Consider the following 26373-nt stretch of genomic DNA (forward strand, 5'->3'; position numbering starts at 1 on the left):
ATTTGTATTGTCTCCTTATGGGTTTTAACAAATGATATGCTGACATGAGTTTCTGAACTTGCAACTATAGCAATACTAAGTCACATGTCTGAATTACTTGATTGGGTGCTATTGATGTGACCTCCAGGCACTGTTGATGCGGAGGCAACAACAAAGCACCCAGAAAAGGAAATCCCTCTGAGGCCAGAACCAGAGGAATTCCCTTTTTTCTATTGCAGGTTGGGATGCGGGAAAGAAATTCCCCACCACCCCAAAATAGTTTTTTTATGAAATCAGCATACATGCCGCACTGACATAATTAACTTAAAAGTGAAAGTGTTCATTGTACATGAGAGAATCTCCTCTTTCCATTGATATCTTTCTCTAGTTGATCCATGATCTGGGATCACTGCATGTGGGCAATCCCCAAGCAGGGATCCATCCCCTAGACACCAGGGATTTCTTCTGAGGGGGGAATGGCAATCAACTAGTGCCCCTCTACCTCATGCACAATAATCTTTCTGCACACTTGGGTGGGGCAGAAAGCCCACTAGACAGAAGAGAAATATTTAGGCACCTTTATGTAGAGGGGTGGGGGCATCCCATCAGCTATTGGGCCCGACTCCACCACAAAATAGACCTTTACATCTTTCTGACTCCACAATAGGGCTTCTCAAATCTGCCCCACTGGTGGGGAGGCTGAAAATCCTGTAGACAGTAGGGATATTTTCTGGAGGGAGCAGCTTCCTTGAGCATGGGCCTTTTCTCCCTCCACACCTCAGTACGACATTCTGTTTGCCCCTCAGTGGGTGGATTGGGATGTTTTCCTCAATTCAGCACCATGGGAGCAGAACATCCACTAGACACTAGGGAAAACAAATATGAATTTTCAAAGGAGGTGGGAGCAGCCCACCCAGACCTAGGGCCAAGTACCCAGACCTAAATGTGCATTGCAGTCTTTCTGCCCCCTGAGGGCAGACTTAAGGGGTTTTACCACATATCTTCTTCATGTAGGGGTAGAAAGCCCAATAGACAACAGGGAATATTTTTCTGGGGAGATGTTCCCTGGGCACCAGAGTCTTTATTCCCCTTGAGGTGGCAGATGGAGGTGTTTACCCCCAATCTTAATCATCTCAGGGGAGAATAGAAAGCCCACTAGACATCAAGGAAACCATATATGAATATAAAGGGCACGAGGCGGTCCAGCCATGCATTAGATCGAGTCCCAAAACTAAAACAGTCTATATAGTCTTTCTGCCCCACCGGGGGTGAATTGGGAGAGTTTTACCCCCAATCTGCCCCCAGATACAGAAATCCCATATACATCAGGGAATTCGTTTTTTGGGTGGGGGAGCCATCATGAGCATGGGCTTGTGCTCCCCCACCTCCTGAGCACAAGAGGCTTTCAGGGCCCCTGTGGGTCCGAAGAGGTTTAGCCCCAATTTTCCCTTCTGGGGCAGATCGTCAGGTTGACACAAGGGGGATAAATAGGCCCCCAGAAAAGAGAGAGTGGGCTGGCCCACCCAGGCATTAAGCTGTGTTCCACCCCTAAATGAGTGCAATTGTACTTTTGAGTAACTACTTTTGGCTAGTCGCAAAATCCGAGTGTAAAGTTACTCAAAGGTGTAAGAGTAAATTACGTGTGTAATTCTACTCAAAAGTGTAAGTTACCTTTGGGAAAAGCCCCTGCAGTTTGTGAATAGCTCCCAGCCCCATCAGTTTGATGGATACGTCTAAGTGACAATTTTTTAGAGTAAATTTGCATTCGGATATTGTGAATACCCATGAAGTAGTAAACTTACTCAAAACTGTAAATTACTCAAAAGTGTAAATTACGTTTGTGAATGCAGCTCACAGATTTTTAGTTGTTGCTCTTTTCAACCCCTGCTTTTTTCTTGTTTTAGTTTTTAATTAAGAGGTACAACCCCTAAAAATTGCAATTTCTCTAGATTCTCGCTACCCTATTTCCATCCTCACTACTCATTCCCTTCCAATCCCTTTAGGTTCATATTGTTGTCTCAGGGTCAAAACTCTCTTATAGCTCCCTTTTCCCATAACCTTTGTTTGTTCTAGGTTTGCAATTGCCCAAACCTCCTCCTTCCTCTGGTGCTCACAGTTTGCCTGTCTTTACATATATGCTAATTTTCCAACAAATGAATTTTCCTACTTTACAGAGGTAGCAGTAGCAGCATCTCATTTTAGATTTCGACCTTGGACTGTGCCAGCTAGCATCCTAAAAAAAAACGTCCGCTTATAGTGGCTACTTTTTTTTTGATTAGTTGAAAGGAAACATTTTTCTTTTATCCAGAAATACTTTACTCTTCCATACACGTTTTGGGAGGATTGTAATTCATTTTCAAATATTATTTAACATGATTTTGTTAGATGTGTTTGAAAATTGCGTGCATGAATGCATGGTTTCTCTTTAGGAAGATGAATTATATACTGGCCTAATATTGAGCCTTGTGTGTCTAGATGATAGTGCAAAATTAAGTGCAGTTTTTTTCTTTTATAGAAGAACAATATCCGTTGTCCTAGCAAGTGCCTAATCAGTGCTTGATTAGAACTCGAGAGCAGATTTCTTAACATGTATGATATCATAAATAATTGACAATATCATGCCTGATTCTACAGAGGCGAGATTCCAAACGTCCCATGTCGATTTGTCAATTATCTTAAATATGGATGAGGCTCTGATTTTAAAAACAGGTGCAGAGTTTCAGCACCACTGTGTCCTTCGCTGAGGTGACTCCCAAAGGGGCTCTGTCGATAGGAAATGGGTACCCGAGATGGTGACACTTAAATGGAATCTTTGTGACCGTGAACAGACGTCCACAGATTATGGATTTAAAGATGTTTATATTTCTAAAATGGAACTCTCTACTCAGGTTTGGAATCCTTAAAACCGTTTTTAGAATGACATGGATTTCAGAGACTGTAGTAACAGTGGTGGCTGGCACCTGTTAGCAGCAGTAGAGCGGAGAGTAAATAGGATTTAAAAAAATTACTTACCTCCTGGCTGACCGGCTGGCGGCCGCTACCTCTACTACGTTCTCTTACTGGCTTCTTGAGGGAAGCAGGAAGCACCAGGGCTCACAGGCTCCTTGCAGACAAACACAATGCTGCAATGCTGTGTAGGGATTGGTCTGAGTGCCATGACATGGGGCTCAGCCAGGGGCTTGAGGGGTGGGCATGTTCTCCACGAAGGCTGTATTGCAGCCTGCATGGAGAACAGGGAAGACCAAACAGTCATTGCGCACTTAAGAGTGGGAAAACCACTCCTTCCCTGCTCTGAGAGCAGCCCTGTCCCACAAAGACACAGCAATGGGGAAAACTAAAATGATAATAACCTTAGGTAATTATCATTTTATTTTTCCTTTTGTTACACTGCAAAAGGCAGTGTGGCGACGCTCCTCCACCTTAGCGGAAGAGCCGCCACTGCGTAGTCAAGCGTTTTTTTAATTTTAGATGCTGCGCTCAGGATATAGTTTAATTTTGGTAGCATGTTGATAGGGATTAGAGAATTGATTAGATTAGAATGAAAGTTATAGCTTTCTTTGCTCCACTGACAGGTGCTAAAAGTCAATGCAACATCGAAAAATAAAACATGTCTTAGTCTCTGAAAGCAGGTTTTCACAGCAGGGCATTCGTTAAAGGTATCAGTTCCAAAATATGAAAACTTACTTTTAAAAACATCACAGTTGCCTCCTTTGTTTGAATGATGGCGTACAGTAAGGTGAGATATTAAAAGGTGTATATGGAGATTGTTACAGCAAATATTTTGGGCACTTTGAAGTTTCTTGGTACTATGTACTCGTAAGCTCCATGAACATGTCAAAGAAAACAAACTGTGAAAAGCTCAGGCTCTCATCAAGCAACACAAATACAAATTCAATGTATGGTAGTTTCAAGAACCAACCTGCTGATATTGGAAGAGAAATTGTTTTGCAGAGCTGGACTGTGGCATTTGGGGAGATGAATACTTCTCGACGATCAAATAACATATTGTTGATACACATAAAATATATTTGACGTGACAAGTTTGACTTGTTCGAAATGAAACAATTCTTTTGAACATTTGCTGTCGGTTTAAAGTCGTTGAACAAACCTATAACAGTGTCAACTATATTTATTATGTTTAACCTGGGTGTCCTTCATCGGAAGAGGGACCTGTCAAAATACAATTGTGGTCATGGGAGTGTATTTACTTAAAAGATCAAAAAGTTCTCTCTTTTTTAAATTTGAATATTTAAATGAATGTATAGTCAAGTGTTTTGATGACAGATAAGAGTGGTGTATTTATAAATCCTTTAATAACATACGGCATGGGAGGTGCTAATGCAGCTGAAAAATTAATGGTTTTTAGAGGTTCAGATTGCTTGCTTGATTCTTGCAGGTTACACATCAACACCCCTGGTTGTTGTTTGCATTGCACATTTTAGTAACATAAAAATGACATTTGCAATACAGAAACAATAGTTGTTGCTTTTTCACATGCCCTACCCATGGGCTGCTCCCATACATAGTGTTACTGTATGTGTCTGTGCCAGTGGGATAACAATTATTAACACACTGATTAGTTGAGATCTCCACTGCCGACAATGACATGACTTAGTGGCAATAATGAGTGATACGGACGGTATACAGCCTTTACAACGAAACTTTTACAACGAACTACCATTACAACGAAACTTTTACAACGCATAGCGCTGGGGGGCGCCCTAGGATAGGGAATAGGTTTAATGTACTATCCAACACCTTCCCTACTATCCACGGGGACTGGAGTTGGAATAGTAAATTAAACTATTCACTATCCAGCGCCCAAAAGCATTATGCGTTGTAATGGTATGCGTTGTAAAACTTACGATGTAAAGGTAGGTGTTGTAAAAGTATGCGTTGTAACGTCATACATCCATACGGACCTTCTGCTTCAACATTTCCATATGGGTGGAATGTTCTAATAGATTTGTATTTCTTCTTCCTACGGTTATAAGGGTCATTAGAGCTTCTCACCCTCATAATAGTCCCTCACCTGTGTCTCTGGCCTATGACTCTAGTTTGGAGCCTTAAACGATCATTATTGCCCTCGGCAGTGGGCCATAATGCTTAATAAACTCCTGCACTTACTAATGGTCTCCTAATATCAACCCTACATTTATTTTTAATCTCTGCTTTCTCCCATTTCCACTGTATTTGTTTCTTCCTTTCCTCTGCCTGTAATGGTGGCTGCTATTAGTGTGGACAATGGAAGTTATGGTGATAAATGCATTAGAATGATCTTTAAGTCAAGCAAGGACCAATACCCCACCAATTTGTATAATTTCATGGTGACCCCCCTGCAAGATCAACACTGAGTACTGCTGGAGCGAGATAGAAAACAGAAATCTGTTTAAACTCGTGAAGTCACATTTCCATAACATAAATAATAATATTAACGTTTTGTGGTGTGTTTTGCTAACACAACCTAGATTAAACTTTACACATGGGGTTGGTAACACGTGTGCTCATAAACGTGCATAAATGTTGCATCTTTTGTTCGTGCAAAAATAATAAATTAATTTGTCGTTTTCGTTTTGTCATTACTAAACTGCAGCAGATTTAAAAGAAGCATGTGCTTATTTTGCTTTCCTTGTCTATGTGATGTCATTTCTACTATTCTAGGTGCACATAAGGTTTTTATGGATTCATGAAGACTGGTAGATATAAAATGCTGCTTATTTGTTGCTTGGTGCTAGGTAACATTAGACTAATTGGGTGGGTTAATTAATTAGTAAACGAAGGGTGGAAACAGAATAAACAATATTTCTTACATTAATACTTTTCTTGTGTTTGTTTTATACTAGAAAAATAAGTTGCCTGCTTTTGGGCCTAGTTTGCTCGAGTTTGCTAAACGATGAATTTAATTCTGCAAGGAGCACGAGATGTCTCTGTGAAAGAAAAGTTTTCCATCAAAATTGCATTCACTCAGCAAAGATGATGTGTTGTCATCATTCTGTCGGACGTGGCCAAGGTCAGAAACCGGTAGAAAAGAACAATTTTGTTAACTTGGCATCCGCGGAAGTGCAATGGAGTCAGTGAGAACTCTTGTTAAAATTGTTGCAAACCAAGGAAGCTTTGGAACACGTACAAGAAAGACAATGGTCCCAAAGAATATGACCGAATGGAAGTTTTGAAATGTAGGTGACATGTCACTTGTCACTCTTCGTCCAATGAGACATCGTCGTTTGCAGAAAATGTTCCTTTACTTAGATTAGCTAGCATAGAAAGGTATAAAAAGTCCATGCCCTGGGGATGGGCTGGCTGCTGCTTTCTGACTTTCCGATGAGGGTGTCGTGCTGCTGGACTTTGCGTGGAGCACGTAAGAATCCTCAAAGAACTTTACTATTTCATTTATTTAGCTTAGCTAGGGACTTAGGTTTTTAGAAATGCTAAACTTATAATTTCTTGCTTAAACCGTATTTTTCTTATGTCACTTTTCAAACATGCTTACTATAATTCTAATAAAATCGCATTTATGAAACTATAATTTGAATTATCTACAATTAGTTAATAAAAATCTTACTTTTGAAACAAGCTGGTCTTGGTTATTCAGAAGCGTAGGTTACTATTAGCTAGATGCCATCGCCATGGTGGTCATTTAAATAATTAGGTTTTGTTCAAATGATGTCAACATTTACCGCGGTTGTATATAGTTTGTATATAATTTGTAAATAAGGTGTATTTAGGTTTAATTTGATCACCTGATTCAGTAGGTCAAAATATGTCATGTTTAATTAATGGGTCCATGAGTTAGAGATATATTTAGGTAGTAGGTTGTAGAGTTGGGTAGCATTGCTTATGGCATATTTTCTATAGGCCGCTGGATCAATTCTTCTGGTAGCAGAAATTGATGGTTGCTAAGGGTAACCAAGGTGTTGCTAGGGGTAACTAAGGTGTTATTGGTATGTTATGGTATAGAAATAGGATCGATGTTTAACATATGTTGAGTTAGTTCTCGTGCTATACGTGAATTGTACCGGTACAGATTGTGTGATGAGAAGGTAGTCACGCAAGACATCTGATCTGTTTGTGATATCGTCGTGTATCACAAGTGATATCGCCGTGTATCACGTGTTGTGGTCGTGCAACACAGTGTTGTGGTCGTGCAACACAGTTTTAGGGCTAGGTGTGAATCTTGTATAGTGAGGATTATCTAAGAAATTTGAGCAGCATGAGAATAGGGACAAAGCGCCTGTTGTAAAACTCACTGTGATAAGAGTATTAGTTATATTCGAGCTTGAGTGAAGGGAAGGGAAACGTCGGTACATGAGTATCTATAAACAGGTGAAAGTCCTGTAGGGGTACATGTTTTATATCTATAAACAGGTGAGAGTCCTGTACGGATAACGTCGTTATTTTGCTAACGGTGCATGATTTCTATAAACAGGTGAGAGTCCTGTACAGATTTCATGTGTGTTTGTAGTTAGGGATTTTTCCGTGTGAAAGTGCGAGTTTGTTTTGTAATTTATGTTCAAGTGGAACTTTTGGACAAGTCACTTAGTTGTGCGTTCGGAGGGAAATAAGTTCATAATTACTTGTTTGAAGGGCAGAGTAAAAAGATTACTCTACTGGCAATTGAAAATTATTCTATGAGAATAGTGTCGACTATTCCGAGTTGTGAATACTTGAATGCATGCAAACTATCCTATTTAGAGAAACAGTCAGATGAGTCCTTATTGTCATTGTTAAAAGTTAATTTACATCGAGAAAGCGTTCTCAAAATGGCGCTGTGAAAAGATTTTGTGAAGGAGGGGTAAGCGCTAAGAGTGAGAAGTGAGAAACCGCAGCTGCTGTGTACGTCACAGAGCCGCGCTGGGATTGGGTGACATACGTCACAAGCTGTGCTCTGATTGGTTCTTGAGTCTCTGATGAACTGTAAGCCGATTGGTTCTTCAGAAAATCTTCATTTTTATTGGTTGAGTGGAAAAGTGACGTAGCTCAACCCTCATTGGCTTGTTGGTGTGTTTCGCGCACGGATTGGTTGTTTTAGCGGAACATCCCGGAAATATTTTACGAACAAATTTGTTAATTGAATTTAACTCTTAAAAATGAGTTATCATTTTAAACACGTTGAGAAAAAGCCAACGTTGTTTCAGAAACTTAAAAATCTTATGTCGCCTGACAAGAAAATTGAAACGCAAGGTGCTAAATTACTTCATAAGTACAAAACACCTGCAGCGTATATGGAAGGTGAATATGGTTATCATACTGTTTTGTGGTTTGATGCTTGGAAACAATATACAAAGGATGACGGTGTTTTAACTTGGCCTGATGATGGTTCGTTTAATGTGAAGGTTTTGAGAAATTTAAGAGAGAAAATGAATGCTCTTAAACCCAAGCCGAGGCCAACTCAATTTGAAGCTTTAGTTGAATGGGAAGATGAGATGTACCAATTACAAAGAGAAGCAAGCGGAATTAAAAGACCTTCTAAACCTCCAAGTTATAGAAGAGAAACACATGAAGACAGGATGAGAATGTGGAGACAGGGAAGTATGAGTGAGGGACTTTATGTAATTAGAGAGATGGTTTTAGGTTCTCCTGAGGGAAAAAGAACTGAAAAGAGAAATAATGCCCCATTAGAGAGTGAATCCGAAGATGCAGTTTTAGAGGAAATTTACACTTCAGATAAAAGGAATCAGCCTTTGAGACCTCCTAGATCATGGTCCACTCCGGTGGTTTCTACAGAAACTACACCAAGTGCACCTCCAATTAATGAAGCTCCTAAACTTTATCCAAATAATTGTGAAATTGTTGAAACTCCAAGAAGACCGGAATCTGAGATAAATGCAAATGTCCGTAATGAGGGTAGACATTCTTCATTAATTCCAAGATCAAGAGAAGCTCCAAAAAATTATGTGAGAGAAGCCAGAAATGCAGAGGCTGGAGATTCTTCTGAGTATTTACGATCAAAGGAAGAATTAATTAGACAAATAACAAAAAGCATGGAAGCTGTGACAGTTCCAGTAACAGTTGGTCCTGTTCAGCCTGTTTTTGAGCAAAGAGAAGCTAATAAGACAGGGTTAACTGTTCCTTTAAATGCAGAAATTCAAAGAGTTGCTGAAAAATTTTACTCAGACATATCTGAAATAAACTCTTCAAGATCGAGAATGCCAGATTTAACTTTTAATGAGGATTTATCTCCAAAAACACCGATGGGTGCAGAATCTGATGCTGAGAGTCCTGAAGTTAGGGTGACCAAACCTAAACTTGATGTTGCAAAATTAAAAGCAAATATTGAGGAATTAATAATTGGTACGATTGGTCCTGACAGTCTAAATTATTATCGAGATAATGAACTACTGTTCATTTGCAAGAGTATGCAGTGGAAAACGAAAAACAAATATGACCCGTTGGAAGAACTGGCAGCTGAACTTGAAATTGATGTGAGCAGGCAAAAGAATTTTGCAAAACATTACAGATTAGATTTTTCAGAAGGTGACATTGAAAGTTTGAATTCAATGGGAAGAATAATGCACATAAAAGATTTGATTGTTTACATTAAAAAATTGGGAGAATTAAGCAAGTGGAGAGTGAAATGGACGAAAAAGAAGGAAGATGAGAAATTGGAAAAATTGTCAAAACAATTTCCAATGAGAGAGATTGCAGGTGGAGGATATGTTCATGTCCCATGGTCGAGGCAGGACATATTGCTGTTCACAAATGATTTTCCAAAACTGAGGGAAAAGCCAGTGGAGTGCTATAGGCAAGTGGACAGATTCATCAAAGTCTCAAAAGTTCTGTGGATTGATCTGGATGGATTTTTCGATATTGTTGTCCCATCTGATCTTTGGACAGAATGCAAAATATCCATAAGTTGGCCAAAAGAAGAACCGGATCGAAATAAAGAAACAGGTGCTCCAAATCCTCTAGTAATGGATTTTTATGAAAAAGTGATTTACTGGTTGAAAAACAAAATTCCACCAAAAGAGGTTGATTGGGTTAAAATAGAAAGGACAAACCAGGAAACAAAAGAATCAGTTCATTCATTTTATGAAAGGTTACTGTTGATTTTTAAACAATATAGTGGCTATGAGAAATTAGACGAGAAAGATATGAGTCATTTCGTCTATAGATTTGTTTATGGCCTGAAACCAGAAATTGCAGACATGATCAGAAACAGTATTGTCGGATGGCAAGCACTTTCTGTTGATGACATTTTGAGAAAGGCAAAGTACTGCAGTGATGAGCTAGAAGTCAGACAAAAGAAGCTCAAGGAGAAAGCCATGTGGGCTCAGGTAAAAGTGGCTGAGCAACAGATTGCCAGTCTTGGTAATAAAAACACAAATTTTGTGCAAACTACAAATTCGAACCAAGGGCAAGGAAAGTTCAAAAGTAATAATTTTGTGAGAAAAATTAATCCAAAAATTGAAGAGATGAAACAAAGATTGCCTTGTTTTAATTGTGGCGAGATTGGACACTGGAAAGACGAGTGTAAGAAACCACCTAGAAATTTAAAAAGCCCATTGTTAAATCCACAGATGCAGAATGATGTTGACCTGCAGCAACAGCTACAGTTGCAACAGAGTTTAAACGAATTGAGTCTTCAACGACAGTTGCAGCAACAGGTAAACCAGCAACAGGTGAATCAAGTGAATAACCGTCAGAATCAATTGCCACAGGCACCGTTTCCAAATTGTGGGGGAACGCAGAAATATAATTCAGGTGTGGGATTTCAAGGAGATGATCAGGTAATAAAACCGCAAAGACAAAGGGTGCAAAATGCAGCACAACAATTTTTATTAGCAGAAGGGCAGGAGAGTGATTCTGATGATTATTACTGACGGTGCCCGAGAGAGGAGGAAGAGTGTGTTGTTGGAGCCACTCTTGAGGTTGACCAGTCTGGTCCATTTGTAAATGGGAAAGTTAATGATGTAGACATCACTTTTCTAGTGGACACTGGTGCTACCCGTTCTACTGTTAGATCAGTGGAAATAGAAAACCTACCTCTCTCTGGGGATACCATCCAAGTTGTAGGAGTAAGCAATCAACAAATCAGGACTGATTTGACTGATCCAGTACCGGTTGAAATTGGAAATTTCAAAGACAAACTCAGATTTGTGGTTTGTAACAGTAGTCCGGTGAATCTATTGGGTAGAGATATATTGTGTAAGATGAATTGCAGAATATATTGTTCTCCTGAAGGAGTCGAATTACAAACAATGGAGGAAGATGGCTTGTACAGATTGACAATGATGTTAATGGAAACGGAGGAAACAAAATTGTTTCCTGCATTTGAAAAAGAAAATCTGCCAGAGGAGCTCAAGGAAACTGTGAAATCTGAGATTTGGGATTTGACTGGGAATGAAATGGGTCTAATGAAACATGTCGATCCAGTCAAAATTACACTGAAGCAGGGAATAGAATTCCCTAATATACCTCAATACAAGATGAAAGCAGAGACAATTGAGGGAGTCATACCTGTGATTGACAAATTCATAAAACAAGGTGTTTTAAAAGAAATTGAGAGTAGCTCTTGTAACTCACCGATTATGGGAATTAAAAAGTCGAATGGAACGTACAGGATAGTTCAGGATTTAAGAAAGGTTAATCAGATTGTTGTTCCATGTTGTCCTGTGGTTCCAAACCCAGCAGTGATCTTATATCAGATTCCACATGATGCTGAATGGTACACTGTCATTGATCTTTGCAATGCATTCTTTACTGTTTCTCTACATCCAGAGAGTCAGGAAATTTTCGCTTTCAGATTCCAGAGTAGGACCCTCGCATGGTGTAGAATCCCTCAAGGGTATACAGAGAGTCCTTCAATTTTTAATGAGTTGTTAAAAAGGTCTTTGGAAAATTTAGACTTACCTGGTAGGTCTACGTTGGTGCAGTATATCGACGATTTGTTGATAGCTGCTAAAACGAGAGAAAATTGTGTGACAGACACAATAACACTTTTGAATCATCTTGCAGACGAGGGACATAAAGTGTCTCCGGCAAAATTACAATTTTTCAAACAAGAAGTGAAATATCTTGGTCACAGAATTGCAAAGGGAAAAAGACAAGTGACAGTTGAGAGAATTAAAATGATTCAAGCAATGCAACCACCAAGAACACAGAGACAAGTTCGAATGTTTTTGGGAATGGTTGGCTACTGTCGACAATGGATAAGTGGATTTTCGGTAATTGCGAAACCACTACAGAGACTGACAAGGTCTGATGTGAAAGATCCAATTATTCTCAACGAAGCTGAGATGGAATCTTTTGAGAACCTGAAAAAGAGCGTATGTCAAGCTCCTGCTTTGGGCATGCCGAATTATGAGAACGATTTTGAACTATATTGCAGTGAGAGAGAAGGATGTGCATTGTCTGTGTTAATTCAGAGACATGGGAATCTAAAGAAACCCATTGCATATTTTTCTGCAGTTCTTGATCCCATTGCAAAAGCATTACCAGGTTGTTTGAAAGCAGTTGCAGCTACAAGTGTCAGTCTTGAGCAGAGTGAAGGAATCATAATGGGATTTCCTGTGAAAGTTTGTGTGCCTCATTCAGTTGAAATATTACTGACAAGAGGTAAAACTCAACATTTAACAAGCAGCAGATTGACAAAGTATGAGAAAATTATACTGGGAGCAGATAATGTTTCCATTTCAAGATGTTTGAATCTAAATCCTTCTACATTATTGCCTGATTCTGAAATTGTTGATGAAAATGAAGTGGAACATGAGTGTTTAGATGTCATGGAATTTTGCACCAAACCAAGGCAGGACATCAAAGATGTACCTTTGCCTGAATCAGATGTTGTCTACTTTGTGGATGGCTCCTGTCTGAGGACAGAGGGAGGTGTTTTGCAAGCATCATATTCAGTCTGTACAGTTGCAGATGTTGAAGAAGCATCATGTCTTGAAGGAATTCGTTCAGCACAGGTGGCTGAATTGATTGCTTTGATTCGTGCTTGTGAAATATCAAAAGATATAAGAGTTACCATCATTAATGATAGTCAGTATGGGTACGCGGTTGTGCATGATTATGGACAGCTCTGGTCTCAGAGAGGCTATTTGACCTCAGCAGGTTCACCAATTAAAAATGCAGTTTTTATCAAAAGATTAATTGAAGCCATACAGTTACCGAAAGAAATCGCAATTGTGAAGTGTGCTGCACACACAAAAGGAGTGGATTATATCTCAAAAGGAAATGCCTATGCAGATGAGACAGCAAAGTACTGCGCAAGAAAATGTTGTGCATACAATCGGGAAAAGAGTAAAGAAACTGATTCAAATTCATTAATGCTAACAACAGTGGTAGAAACATGGAATGAGATCAGAGACTTGCAAAATGAAGCAGATGATGAGGAAAAAGATCTATGGTTACGAGCAGATTGTAGACCACGTGATGAGGATGGAGTGTGGGTCTATAAAGATGGCAGAGTAGTCTTACCAAATTGTTTGATTGCTGATATGGCCAGATTGTATCATGGTCCAGCTCACCTTGGAAGAGATTCTATGATCAGACTTTTCCGAGAGACTTGGTTCAATACTAAATTCAGAACGATTGCAGAGTCTTTTTGTCAAAGGTGTTTGTCATGCCAACAAATGAACCCAAACAGAAAATCAGTTGTAGGTACAGGGGTAATTGGTCGAGAGGGTGGTCCTTTTACCAGATTGCAGATGGATTTCATTGAAATGCCCCTACACAATTGTCTGAAATATATTCTTGTAATTGTTTGTTTGTTTTCAAGATGGGTGGAAGCATTTCCTACACGACATTGTGATTCAATCACAGTGGCAAAATTGCTACTCAGAGAAATCATCCCAAGGTACGGTTTTCCAGTCACTATTGAGAGTGATGGAGGAAGCCATTTTGATAACAAATTGATGAAGCTGATATGTGAGGCATTAAGCATTGAGCAGAAAATACACTGTGCATACAGACCAGAGGCATCTGGGGTGGTTGAGCAGATTAATGGGACAATCAAAAACAGGATTTGAAAAATGTGTCTGGAAACAGGTGTAAAGTGGACCGATGCTCTTCCACTTGTTTTAATGTCATTAAGAAGTACACCTGATAAAAAGACAGGTTTAAGTCCTCATGAAATACTGATGGGAAGAGTCATGAGGCAGGCTTTTGTACCTGTAGGCAAATTGTTGAGTATAAATGACAGTGCTATTTTGGATTACTGTAAAAGGTTATCTGATATAGTGACTTCTGTGTCTAATCAGGTGGGAACTGAAGCACAATCAAATGAGAAAGTTCTGACACATGATTTGAGACCTGGTGATTGGGTCAGAACAAAAGTACATCGGAGAAGAAATTGTTTGGCTCCTAGGTGGCAGAAGCCTAGACAAATAATTCTGGTTACTACAAACGCAGTGAAATGCAGAGGATTAAAGAGGTGGATACATCCTAGTCATACCATTCCAGTGCCTACTCCTGAGAGTTCTGATGTAGAAAGTGACACTACAGAAGATTCTGATTCAGAAGTAGAAGGTGAAACAAATCCAGAGACTGAAGATCGACAGGGAGGTCGACATCTGGAACCTGTGCCTGTGAATGAAGAATTGACAAGAAAAAGCTCTGAAATAATTGAAATAGATTCCGGAGAAGAAGAGAATCTATCAGAAGGAAAAACGACTGAGGATTCAGTCAAGAAGATTAATGGAGTGAATTCCATTGAAGACAGAGAGGCTGAGCCAAAAGACATTTCTGACCAGGAGAGTATCGAAAAGCAGAAGTTAAACTCTGAAGTAAGGAACGGAAGTCCAGAATCTGGGAAGTTGGAGGTAATTGAAGAGGAGGAGGAAGACGAATTACCGAGTACCAGTGATGGAAGACAAAGTATAGTTCCTGAAGGAGTGAAACTGCCGAATAGAGAAGTTCATGAGTCAATAATTGAAGTTTCAGACAGTGATACTGGAGAAAGTGATGTGGATGGTGAAAAAAGAAGTCCAAAGAAAAGGTCTTGGAAGTCTGAGACGAAAGCTTCAGAACCAAAAAGAAAGTTTGTGAGAAAGACAGATTTCTGGCCTGGTGGAAGATTGAGAGTTAGGTTGATCAAAAAACCGAAGGAGCAGGTGGAAGAAATCAGTAGTCAAAAGGATTCTGGAAAAGAAGTTGGTGTTGGAAGAAAAATTGAAGTGGTAACAAGAAAAGGAAAAAGGATCATAAGGCCAAATCAGAAATATAAATCACCTGAGTGGACTTATCTAGTAATTCCACCTGTCATTGACATTTACGATAGTAGTCAAGAGGAAGAAGAAATTGAAGAAATTAGTGTCAATGATTGAAGTACAGAAATTTTAATTGGGTTTTGGGTTTTTAATTTTTGGCAAAAGGCCGAAGAAATCTTGTTAGATGACACAAGGTCGAAGAAAAGTTGTTTAGTTGAAGAAAATTCATTTGTGACATAAGGTCGAAGAAATACTGTCAGGGTTGAAAAAAAATATATATATATTTTAAAAGGGGGTGTAAATAATTCTTTTAGTTAAATTCTTTTAGTTAAATTTTTATTAAATTTTTAAAATAGTTTTATTTTTTTCTTTTAAGGCAAAACTAAAAAAATAAATAAAAAAAAAATGCCTTACGTTATGGAACAAAGTACTTCAAGATGTTCCATATTTAAGAGATGCTGTAAGATGACTCTGGTGTGTCTGCTCATTTTAATTCTGCTCTGGTTAGTTTTAGTTGTTATCATTCCATTTGAAATTAACAAGGATTTTCACAAAGCCAATATGACAAGCAAAGCTGCAGTTAGTCAAAACAAACATAGTGCAACTGGCAAAGTTATTGATCATCAACCTAATATTCATCAGGACAAATCTATCAGTGATTTTTCAAGCAATACATTCACAAGGCTTTTGAGTGAATATGTCAAGGAAATGGATGCAAAAGACTGCTATGTCTGTGTTAAATTACCTGCTTCTGTTTCTGAGGGAGTGACATACAATATGCTTCCTCTTACATATGGTGTGACATGCAGTGTGTTAGCTAGCTTGTTCTATCAGACTGGACGCTTAGAATACTATTATTCAGATTTTGACGAGATTTTTGCTAATTTAAAAATTGAGGGTGCTTTGAATAAGCATAAGAGAGCAAAACAGATGAGGGAATTTTTCCTTGTTACTAATGAACTTACTTATGAGTATGCTTACAAGAATAATTTAACCTGCAAACTAAGTGCTGAGGGAAAGAAGTTTTTGAACCTGGTTGAAGAGAGGAGAGCAATTTACAAGAGAAACGAGATAGTCAAGCAGACCAAATCCAGGTTCTGGCAGAAAGAGGATGAGAGGCTTAATGGCAAAATGCTTGATAATGTTGCAATTCACATAGACAAACCAATTAGTGGTAAGCTTTGCATTAGGAGAGACAATACACTTTTTGATAATTACTTTGTGGGTGCGAGTAATTGTGAAGATACTTATCAGATCATGGGAGGTTGGGGATTTAAAGGTGGAAAAGATCCAATTTTCCCTGGGATTTATTTTGTGTGTGGTGACAAGGCTTATTACAACCTTCCTGATCATTGGTATGGAACTTGTTATGTTGGGATTGTGTTTCCTAAGATATTCCATGTTGACAGAGATTCAGAAGGTTTGTTCAAAATCCACAATCATGTAAATAGGGCTAAAAGAGAAACTTTTACAGAAGTTTTGGGAGATATTTTTCAAGCAGTGATACCTATTGTAGGTATAACCCTGAACTCAGGTAGAATCAGAAAATTGTCCACAATTGTTGACAGATTGTCAACAGACACATCTGATGGTTTCCAATTAGTGAACGTTGAGGTCATTGCAATTAGATCCATGGTGATTCAAGATCGCCTTGCTTTAGACATACTCCTGTCAAAAGAGGGAGGAGTCTGTGGCATTTTACATGTGCAACATTGTTGCACATATATCCCTGATGAAAGTAAGAACCTTGAAATGTACATTAAGAACATCACAGAGATGCATTCAGAGATAATCCCGTTAGAAGAAGAAGATTTTTCAGAAAGACTTTCAAAAAGATTCCAATCAATCAAAAATTGGTTTCATGACATTGGAAGTTCAGTTCTTGGCAAGATTTTGGCACCTTTGATTGTGATAATATTCATTTTTATTTTGACAAAAATTGGTTGTTTGTTGCATAAGAGAAAGAGACAAATGAGAGAAAAGAGAAGAATTTATAAACTCAAAAAAGAAGAGGAGAGGGAGATTGAGTTGCAGGAATTACACAGAGCTCGTTATGATAATTGCAAGGATTTTGCAGAAACAGATTTTTAGAAATACTGACACAGATGAATTTGAATCATTTTCCAGAAAGTTTAAAATTCCAAATTTTGGGTGGTGGTGTGGTGATTTGTTAATCACCAGATGAGGGAGTTTATGGAGCGAGATAGAAAACAGAAATCTGTTTAAACTCGTGAAGTCACATTTCCATAACATAAATAATAATATTAACGTTTTGTGGTGTGTTTTGCTAACACAACCTAGATTAAACTTTACACATGGGGTTGGTAACACGTGTGCTCATAAACGTGCATAAATGTTGCATCTTTTGTTCGTGCAAAAATAATAAATTAATTTGTCGTTTTCGTTTTGTCATTACTAAACTGCAGCAGATTTAAAAGAAGCATGTGCTTATTTTGCTTTCCTTGTCTATGTGATGTCATTTCTACTATTCTAGGTGCACATAAGGTTTTTATGGATTCATGAAGACTGGTAGATATAAAATGCTGCTTATTTGTTGCTTGGTGCTAGGTAACATTAGACTAATTGGGTGGGTTAATTAATTAGTAAACGAAGGGTGGAAACAGAATAAACAATATTTCTTACATTAATACTTTTCTTGTGTTTGTTTTATACTAGAAAAATAAGTTGCCTGCTTTTGGGCCTAGTTTGCTTGAGTTTGCTAAACGATGAATTTAATTCTGCAAGGAGCACGAGATGTCTCTGTGAAAGAAAAGTTTTCCATCAAAATTGCATTCACTCAGCAAAGATGATGTGTTGTCATCATTCTGTTGGACGTGGCCAAGGTCAGAAACCGGTAGAAAAGAACAATTTTGTTAACTTGGCATCCGCGGAAGTGCAATGGAGTCAGTGAGAACTCTTGTTAAAATTGTTGCAAACCAAGGAAGCTTTGGAACACGTACAAGAAAGACAATGGTCCCAAAGAATATGACCGAATGGAAGTTTTGAAATGTAGGTGACATGTCACTTGTCACTCTTCGTCCAATGAGACATCGTCGTTTGCAGAAAATGTTCCTTTACTTAGATTAGCTAGCATAGAAAGGTATAAAAAGTCCATGCCCTGGGGATGGGCTGGCTGCTGCTTTCTGACTTTCCGATGAGGGTGTCGTGCTGCTGGACTTTGCGTGGAGCACGTAAGAATCCTCAAAGAACTTTACAATTTCATTTATTTAGCTTAGCTAGGGACTTAGGTTTTTAGAAATGCTAAACTTATAATTTCTTGCTTAAACCGTATTTTTCTTATGTCACTTTTCAAACATGCTTACTATAATTCTAATAAAATCGCATTTATGAAACTATAATTTGAATTATCTACAATTAGTTAATAAAAATCTTACTTTTGAAACAAGCTGGTCTTGGTTATTCAGAAGCGTAGGTTACTATTAGCTAGATGCCATCGCCATGGTGGTCATTTAAATAATTAGGTTTTGTTCAAATGATGTCAACATTTACCGCGGTTGTACATAGTTTGTATATAATTTGTAAATAAGGTGTATTTAGGTTTAATTTGATCACCTGATTCAGTAGGTCAAAATATGTCATGTTTAATTAATGGGTCCATGAGTTAGAGATATATTTAGGTAGTAGGTTGTAGAGTTGGGTAGCATTGCTTATGGCATATTTTCTATAGGCCGCTGGATCAGTACCAATTCCGTTTGAATATTATCTGGGGTTTTAAGAGAAGATTTGAAATTCATCCATCGTGTCATCGTTCATGATCTCATCAACTAACTCTCTTGTTTCTGCCGCTCGAGTTAGAAACTTTGTCCCTGGTGGAACCAAGCTCGCTACTGGAGTAGCTGGGAGCCAACGCGCTATTTGGGGGCATTTTCCTGCTGAACCCGGCCGCAGTGGAGGTGAGAGGCGCGGCGAGCGGGACTGCGAGGACCAGCATTCCTCACAAACACCGCCAGCTGGTTCCTCTTCCCGCCGCGCCGCGCCCCCTCCCAGTGCCACGCCCCCCTGCCTGGAACGCTCATTACCTCTCGCGGCCCCCGCCTCGCGGGAGCCGCTCGAGTTAGAAACTTTGTCCCTGGTGGAACCAAGCTCGCTACTGGAGTAGCTGGGAGCCAACGCGCTATTTGGGGGCATTTTCCTGCTGAACCCGGCCGCAGTGGAGGTGAGAGGCGCGGCGAGCGGGACTGCGAGGACCAGCATTCCTCACAAACACCGCCAGCTGGTTCCTCTTCCCACCGCACCACGCCCCCTCCCAGTGCCACGCCCCCCTGCCTGGAACGCTCATTACCTCTCGCGGCCCCCGCTCCGCGGGGGCCGCTCGAGTTAGAAACTTTGTCCCTGGTGGAACCAATCTCGCTACTGGAGTAGCTGGGAGCCAACGCGCTATTTGGGGGCATTTTCCTGCTGAACCCGGCCGCAGTGGAGGTGAGAGGCACGGCGAGCGGGACTGCGAGGACCAGCATTCCTCACAAACACCGCCAGCTGGTTCCTCTTCCCGCCGCGCCGCGCCCCCTCCCAGTGCCACGCCCCCCTGCCTGGAACGCTCATTACCTCTCGCGGCCCCCGCTTCGCGGGAGCCGCTCGAGTTAGAAACTTTGTCCCTGGTGGAACCAAGCTCGCTACTGGAGTAGCTGGGAGCCAACGCGCTATTTGGGGGCATTTTCCTGCTGAACCCGGCCGCAGTGGAGGTGAGAGGGGCGGCGAGCGAGACTGCGAGGACCAGCATTCCTCACAAACACCGCCAGCTGGTTCCTCTTCCCGCCGCGCCACGCCCCCTCCCAGTGCCACGCCCCCCTGCCTGGAACGCTCATTACCTCTCGCGGCCCCCGCTTCGCGGGAGCCGCTCGAGTTAGAAACTTTGTCCCTGGTGGAACCAAGCTCGCTACTGGAGTAGCTGGGAGCCAACGCGCTATTTGGGGGCATTTTCCTGCTGAACCCGGCCGCAGTGGAGGTGAGAGGCGCGGCGAGCGGGACTGCGAGGACCAGCATTCCTCACAAACACCGCCAGCTGGTTCCTCTTCCCACTGCGCCGCGCCCCCTCCCAGTGCCACGCCCCCCTGCCTGGAACGCTCATTACCTCTCGCGGCCCCCGCTTCGCGGGAGCCGCTCGAGTTAGAAACTTTGTCCCTGGTGGAACCAAGCTCGCTACTGGAGTAGCTGGGAGCCAACGCGCTATTTGGGGGCATTTTCCTGCTGAACCCGGCCGCAGTGGAGGTGAGAGGCGCGGCGAGCGGGACTGCGAGGACCAGCATTCCTCACAAACACCGCCAGCTGGTTCCTCTTCCCGCCGCGCCGCGCCCCCTCCCAGTGCCACGCCCCCCTGCCTGGAACGCTCATTACCTCTCGCGGCCCCCGCTTCGCGGGAGCCGCTCGAGTTAGAAACTTTGTCCCTGGTGGAACCAAGCTCGCTACTGGAGTAGCTGGGAGCCAACGCGCTATTTGGGGGCATTTTCCTGCTGAACCCGGCCGCAGTGGAGGTGAGAGGCGCGGCGAGCGAGACTGCGAGGACCAGCATTCCTCACAAACACCGCCAGCTGGTTCCTCTTCCCGCCGCGCCGCGCCCCCTCCCAGTGCCACGCCCCCCTGCCTGGAACGCTCATTACCTCTCGCGGCCCCCGCTTCGCGGGAGCCGCTCGAGTTAGAAACTTTGTCCCTGGTGGAACCAAGCTCGCTACTGGAGTAGCTGGGAGCCAACGCGCTATTTGGGGGCATTTTCCTGCTGAACCCGGCCGCAGTGGAGGTGAGAGGCGCGGCGAGCGGGACTGCGAGGACCAGCATTCCTCACAAACACCGCCAGCTGGTTCCTCTTCCCACTGCGCCGCGCCCCCTCCCAGTGCCACGCCCCCCTGCCTGGAACGCTCATTACCTCTCGCGGCCCCCGCTTCGCGGGAGCCGCTCGAGTTAGAAACTTTGTCCCTGGTGGAACCAAGCTCGCTACTGGAGTAGCTGGGAGCCAACGCGCTATTTGGGGGCATTTTCCTGCTGAACCCGGCCGCAGTGGAGGTGAGAGGCGCGGCGAGCGGGACTGCGAGGACCAGCATTCCTCACAAACACCGCCAGCTGGTTCCTCTTCCCGCCGCGCCGCGCCCCCTCCCAGTGCCACGCCCCCCTGCCTGGAACGCTCATTACCTCTCGCGGCCCCCGCTTCGCGGGAGCCGCTCGAGTTAGAAACTTTGTCCCTGGTGGAACCAAGCTCGCTACTGGAGTAGCTGGGAGCCAATGCGCTATTTGGGGGCATTTTCCTGCTGAACCCGGCCGCAGTGGAGGTGAGAGGCGCGGCGAGCGGGACTGCGAGAACCAGCATTCCTCACAAACACCGCCAGCTGGTTCCTCTTCCCGCCGCGCCGCGCCCCCTCCCAGTGCCACGCCCCCCTGCTATACTTAGGAGCACCTGGGTACGCGTATCGCGGGACGCGCGCGGGGCGATCCCCGGGGCGAAGACCGGGCAAAGAGCGGGACGTTCTAGGCCGGCTGAGACCGGACCGGGCCACCCCTCTGACGCCTCCTACTCTTCAGCCCCTTTCTACTTACTCTACAATGGAGACTAGAACCTCACGGAGTAAGTCTGCCCAACAAGGTTTAAGTACTCTGGAAAAATTCTTCCCAAAGGCGAGTATTCAAACTAGTAAATGCCACTCAGTCTCAGAAACGCACCTCGAGATGGGTCCCGAAAGTGTGTTTCTGGACCATGGGGATACTTTTTCAACAGATGCTAGCACACCCATTCCTGTGGACGCCACCCATATGTCACTACTGGACAGTATTGATCAGACCATTGAGTCGGTCCTTCAGCAGTTAAGAACTCCTCTAACGCAGAGGGATAGGAACTCTTCCCGGCCATCTGGGATCTCTGACCATTCTGCCATTCCAGACAATATGGGATTAGACTCGCATGAAGCGGGACAGGCTGCCCTGCGTACAGAGCCTGCAGGCAGCGGAGTGGAACAACCGCCAAAAAGGAAAAGGTCCAGGGAAACAAAGAAGGCAAAAAGGGCCAAAGTTGATATAGTTGAATTAAACCAGGATGATAGTACAGACATTTCGGCCTCCCCTGAGCTCATTTTATCAGGGTCTAGGTCGGATCACATGGGCTCTCCAGCTCCTGCGTCCCTACCATTGCCCTCGGGCCCATTTATCTTTGGTGGGGCAACTTCTAATGGTTCTGAAACAATAATCAATTCACTCACAGTCATTATTAAGAATTTGTTAATCCCCATCTCAGCTAAATTGGACGCCATAGAGAGTAGACTCCAGGCCTTGGAAGACAGTCACATAGGGAAAAGCCCTGGGTTAGCTACAAATGTTCCTGTAGCTCCCCGGGATCCATCTGGGAATAGATCATTGTCTTCTGCACCGTCCCAGGTTTCTAACAGGGTATCGCTGAGCACAAACGGTGCATCTGCTCTCCAGACGCGCCCTTTGCTACCTTCAGCGTCTAGGCCCCCTGTCCCGGCCCCCAGGAGATCTAAGCCACCTCCTGCGCCACAATCGGGGGGGTAGCGAGTTCCACCAACGGCCCCACTGGTGGTATCGCTCCCCCCCCTGATAGGCGCAGGGTGGTTAATTTGCCCCCAGAAGCAGTTCCATACACGGCAATTATGGTGGGAGTACCTGAGTTAACTGGCGATATAAGGGAGCCCCAAGACTCTCTACGCAATAAGGTTATAAGCTGGCTTAGTATTAATAGGCCGTTGCCCCCAAACCTGAAAAGCGAGGTTTTGATGGTTAGGAGGATCCCATGGATTGGCCCTACTCTAAAGAATAGGGTAGGGGATTGTATCATTGTAAGTTTTAAAAGCCCACACGTCGCCAACTACATCTGCAATTGGCTTGTAAGGCCTGACAAGTCCAATATTGAACTAGTTCCCCTTTCACACTTCTATCCAATTGCTAGCAACACGGAGGTAGGGAGGGAGAAGGGGTGGACCAGAGTAGGCTTTGCTGTAGATGGCTCACGTTATAGATCAAGGCATTACTTACCACCTGCCCAGGCCAATTTTGTACATCATAATAGATTTTCCTGTTTGGATCAAGTTGATTGACCACAAACCGGGGAGATTTCTTTTGGTCCTGGGAAGATGGTGGATGAGGTGCAAAGTCGGGTGGGATTGAGAACAGCCCCTGTAACTGAACACGGTCCGCAGGATACCGCTAAAGTCCGAACGGATATTACGGACGATAGTCTGGGTCAACAGGGACCCCCACTTAACACCGGGTCTGACCATATCGTGCAACCTGGGGTGGCGGAGTTGGTTGGGCCATCCGCCATCGCGGTTTGCAATATTGCGTCGTCAGACACTTACCCATCCATAGTCATTGCGCAACCTCCTACTGGAGGTCAAGGTATTCTACCACCAGATCCGGGGTTGAGAATTATCTCCTGGAATGTGGCAGGAATTGCAAATAAGGAAGGCTCACCGGAGTGGGATCACCTAGTGGGTGGCAGTGACATCCTCCTTTTTCAGGAAACATGGGCGAGGGACACCCAAACTAGGAGAGGGTTTGAAATATTTGAAATCCCTGCCAAATGGAGTGGGAGGGGGAGGCCGTCAGGTGGCTTGGCAATCTGGATTGCGAGTCACACTGGATGCCAGGCGGAACAGGTACACACGTACTCGCAGGACATTTAGTGTGTTCGGCTCACATGGCCTGGCAAACCACTGTGGGCTATTGTTAATGTCTACTCGCGACCAGTTGCCACGCCAAATGAATCACCGACCCTAAACGATCTGTCCTCCTTTTTGGGTCAACTTCCGGGAGATTTCAAGGTGGTGCTTGGAGGAGACTTCAATTGCCACTTTGAACCCCTGGAAGGCCTACTGGATGGTGCCTTTACGGCCGAGGATGACTACTGGGGGGTCCCACCCTCGTCTTCCCCTCACCCCAAAGCCTGGTCCCCCCTAGCAATACAACTCATGTCCCTTACCCTGAAATACGCACTGAGGGCCTGTAATGGTCGTACTCCTTCCGATACCCCCTCAGTGTGTACTTTCAATAGAAGGGGCCATGAGTCGAGGCTAGATTATATCATGTAGGACATGTCACTCTGGCCAAAAGTCCTCGACTTTGGGGTAATAAATAGGTCAGATAGTGACCACAATGCCCTTTGTTTAAACATCCAGTGCCCTCTGCCTCCAGCGGGCACACCCGCAGTAAATCGAGGGGAAGACACGGGGGAATTGCTCCTTACAACAAATAGGCGCCGGGTTAAGTGGGGGAAGCTTGTGAGTTCAGAAGAGGCCATCAATAAGCTATATGAGTTGGCACTCCCAAGGTTTTTGGAGGTGGACGTACTTCTAAATGAACCAAGAATCCCAGAATATAATGAGAAACTGGGTAATATACATCAGGACCTAGTGAGGGATTTGGCTGAGGTATTTCACCCGGTGGTGCCAACCCGAAAGAAAAAAACCCATGTTCCCACCTGGTATACCTCCTCCTGTAGGGCAGCAAAATCTGAGCTCATTGCTGCAATAAAAGAGGGGTCAAATAAGGCCAAGGTATGCGACCTTAGGAAGTATTACAAATCAGTGATGGCGATCGCTAGGACCGAGTGGGACTGGAACCACTGGCAGGACCTTCATGACGCCCTAAAAGTTAGGGACTCCCGGAAATTTCGAGCCCTTGTAAATAATGGGATAGGGGAACTCAAAAAAGCAATTGAACCCAACATTGCCCCCGTGGTTTGGGAGGCCCACTTTGGGGTACTTTACCAAGACATTCATTCCTGCCCTGATACAGCCCTGCTAGCGCCCCCGGGCTCTCAGGTCTTTGGCATGGAACTATCCCTGGGGGAAGTGGAGGCGGCCCTGGAGCATTTACCGTTGGGGAAGGCGCCAGGTCTGGATAGGTTACCCAGGGATCTTTTCAGGCATCACCCGGATATCTGGGGTCCATACCTTCTCATCCTTTTCAATGCCATTCTAGGAGGTATGGCAATCCCCGGGTCCTGGCTGGGGGCAGAGATTGTTCCAATTCACAAGAAGGGATCCACTCTGCTCCCCGCCAACTACAGGCCTATTAGCCTAATAGATGTACCCCAAAAGCTTTTTGCGCGCCTTATCCTTAACCATCTCCTAGACTGGGTGGAGGACAATGACATCATGAGCCCCCTCCAGGCTGGCTTCAGAAAGAACACGTCGACCATGGACCAAATCTTCCGCCTCCTTCTCCTATATTGGAAGACGGTAACGTTAGAGGGAGGAAGACTGTACATGGTCTTCGTGGACCTGAGGTCAGCCTTTGACCTAGTCCCCAGAGGGAAACTATGGGAGGTTTTGCAAAAGCTAGGAGTACCCCCCCACCTCCTTAGTATCATCACCAGGTTGCATGAGAACAACTATGCACAAGTAAGGTGTGGGAGGGATGGTAAGCTCTCGGGCAAATTCCCGGTCCGTCGAGGCGTCAGACAGGGCTGTGTCCTGGCCCCGACCCTGTTCTGTCTCTACATTAACAGCGTCATTCAACATCTTGACGCTGTTAAGGACAATGATGCCCCGATTTTGGCAGGCAGGAGGGTCCCGGCAATAATGTTTGCTGACGATACCCTCCTGCTTTCCAAATCCCCCATGGGGATCCAGAGGATTGTGAATGGTTTTGGCCTTTTCTGTCGCCAGCATGGGTTGGAGGTGAACACGGAAAAAACTAAGTTTATGATCTTCAACCCCCCTACCAAAACTAGACCCAATCCTAAACTGGGGGAAACTAGTCTTGAGAGGGTCTCGACCTTTATATATTTGGGGGTAACACTTCAAGAAAATTTATCATGGGACTGCCAGGTAGCGAGATCTAGACTGAAACTCTCCCAGCTATCGGGCGCACTCTTGAAGGTGGCTAATAAGTCCACCTTTAAGCCTGTAAGCCCGGCCCTGGAAACATAAAGGTCCCAAGCGAAGGCAGCAGCCATGTATGGTAGTGAGTTGTGGGGACATAAAGCAGGGAAGGTTCTGGCAGGGGTGGAAAATAGTTTTCTGAAACGCCTACTTGCTCTCCCGCAAGGTACGCCACTCCTCCCCTTAAGACTAGACTTGGGCCTTCCCTCTATTGCTGAGGATCTTTTGTCGAAACCCGTGAAGTTTTGGCATCGGATATGGACCACCGAGGAACTGTATCATTATAGACAGGACCTTATTCATGTTATGAGGTTGAATGCCAACTGCAAAATTCCCTGGCTGGCATTTATCAAGTCGGAACTGTTTAGCCTGAACTTGCCAGACTTATGGGATGACCC

Source organism: Lissotriton helveticus, chromosome 4_1 (assembly GCF_964261635.1).
Source record: "Lissotriton helveticus chromosome 4_1, aLisHel1.1, whole genome shotgun sequence".
In the NCBI taxonomy this organism is placed as follows: Eukaryota; Metazoa; Chordata; class Amphibia; order Caudata; family Salamandridae; genus Lissotriton; species Lissotriton helveticus.